Source organism: Hipposideros armiger, unplaced genomic scaffold (genome assembly GCF_001890085.2).
Source record: "Hipposideros armiger isolate ML-2016 unplaced genomic scaffold, ASM189008v1 scaffold_737, whole genome shotgun sequence".
NCBI classification, from domain to species: domain Eukaryota; kingdom Metazoa; phylum Chordata; class Mammalia; order Chiroptera; family Hipposideridae; genus Hipposideros; species Hipposideros armiger.
In genome coordinates, this window is record NW_017732087.1 from 297,826 (window position 1) to 300,179 (window position 2,354).

A 2,354-nucleotide genomic window follows, 5' to 3' on the forward strand; every position below is an offset into this window, starting at 1 on the left:
CCCCTCCTTAGTTTATTGAACTCAAACCCAGAGATCTACACCACAGTGCCACTTACCTCATCTTGGTATCAATAAAAACATGTGGAAGGTAAACATTTTGTTCCTGTCCTCCATCTACCCTACACACACACACACACACACACACACACACACACACACACACACTTCCTTGTACCCCTTCCCTTTTCTTATTACATTGCTTTAGGAGGTGGAAGAGAACAAAGAACCAAAGCTTGAACTCCCTCCATCGTCTTGTTCCCATTTACAGATAAATCTGTGCCTTTGTCCATTCTTGCCTCCTGTCAACACAGTCTTATCATCCCCTCTTCTTTAGATCCCATCGCCTCTGGCTTCTTCTTTCCATTTCCTACCTTCTTTACCCTCTTTACTTCCCAACCTGTGTAACATGAATGCTGTTCTCTCTGTCAATATTCCCTGATTTTCATTCAACATTCTCAAAATATGGCTATTCTGATTTCTCCATCACAACTCAGTTCGAGTAACCACCAGGGAGTCTTCCCTGACCACTGTAACCCCTCTCCCCATCCCCTTAGATGACCTCATCATGGCAATAGGTGTTCTCAGCTTTCCAGCACCAGGAACGCCATCCCAGAAGCTTGTTCCTAGACTTACACAGCCAGAACAGCCTCAAACAGCATACTGGAGCTTGGATTTTAAGGGATATCTATTGCCTATAAAGTGAAGCATACACTAATATAAGCTACTTAAGAAATATATGTTTATTGATCCATGTCTTCATATCTCCTTATAATGTAAATTAGATACACCAGGCTTCAAACCCAATTCCTCTTGTCACGAGGAAATCTGTTTCCTATCAGGTTATTTTTGCCAGTTTCGGTGAATTTCTTCGCAATACTCACATGGCCCACAAACATGCCCCTGTTGCTAGAAGCCCTATGTGCTGCTGATGTGGTTCCAAAGTCCTGCTTCCCTCTTGAGCAGTCTCCCTGCCCACCTGCTAGCAGGCCCTCCCAAGGGGCTACCCTCCCTGTAGTGCTCATAGGCCTGGCCCTTAATCCCTCGCAACTCAGCTAAGATGGTGCTACAGTATTCAGCAAGACTTAACTAAAGCCTTGACATAAGAGGAAAAAAGTTATAACAGAAGAAAGAAAAACTGGTATCCATGACGATCCTGTTTCCATGACTATCCTCAGAGTTTCTAGGCCCACCCTCTCCACAAGGTTCCTTAGGGGGTTCTCTCACCTTAGCCCCCCTTTCAGCAGCCATGTTGTAGGGCGGCTCTTGCTCAACTCTCCCAGATGAAACAACCCCTTTACATGAATCCTTGACTCGTAGATTAGGCTACAAACCTTCTAAGGTCCCCAGAAAGGATTATGTTTTTTCTGAAAAGAAATATAAAATGTAGATATGCCACCCCACCCACAGTGATGGCAAGGTTTTATATTATTACGCAGAGAAGTTCAACTCCCCATTTCAGAAGAGGTTCTTTGCTTCCCTCTTCTAGAATCAAAGAATCCTAAAAATGCTTTCCCAAAACAAATGCCTAGTCTTCCTTCAAAGGTGAATTCTTGTTCCACCTCAGGAAAACAGAGAAAACTCAGCCTTAAATTTTAGTTTATTCCATTTCCACCACGTGTATTTCAAAATTACTGGGATTCAATTTTTTGCTCAGGGAAGTGCATTAAAAAATAAAAACAATATTTTTTAATTGATTCTTTTCTTCAGACTCTCTCCCTTTTCTTTTTTTTCTAAGCCACCATCAGGGAAAACTGAAAGTGAGAAAAGAAATTGTCGATTGAGTATTTGTAATACTATGTGTTAGTTCTACCCCTTCTTCCCTCCACTCCCTTCTCATATGAATTCAGTGTCTTTGTTATCTCCGGCCTGTTCAGGGCTCCACCTCATCCATCAACCACCAGCTCTACCCACATAGGTAAATTAACTCACAACTGATAACAGCATAACAAATGGTTACTACAGTAGGTCTTATGATTTGGACACAGAGTGAACCAAGACAACCAGTGAAAAAAAGTTCAAAATCCATACTTAGAAAATAGACAGGCTTATAATGCAAGCTTAACTGTGCCAGTCATTCATCAAGTTAGTGCATACGTTCAGTTAGAACCCTGGTTTTCCCATTTTTTATTTATTTATTTATTTATTTATTTTTAAAGATTTTTATTGGGGAATTGGGGGATGGGAACAGACAAGTTGCTGTCCTTTTGTTCTTCAATCTAGTTGTGGAGGACATAGCTTCACTGGCCCAAGTTGGCACCATCATTGTACTCTTCCCAGGCAAGGCACATCAGTCGCCGGCTTCTGGACGGCCGCTCACTGCGGCTGCTGGCCGCTCACGCTGGCTGCTGGCTACA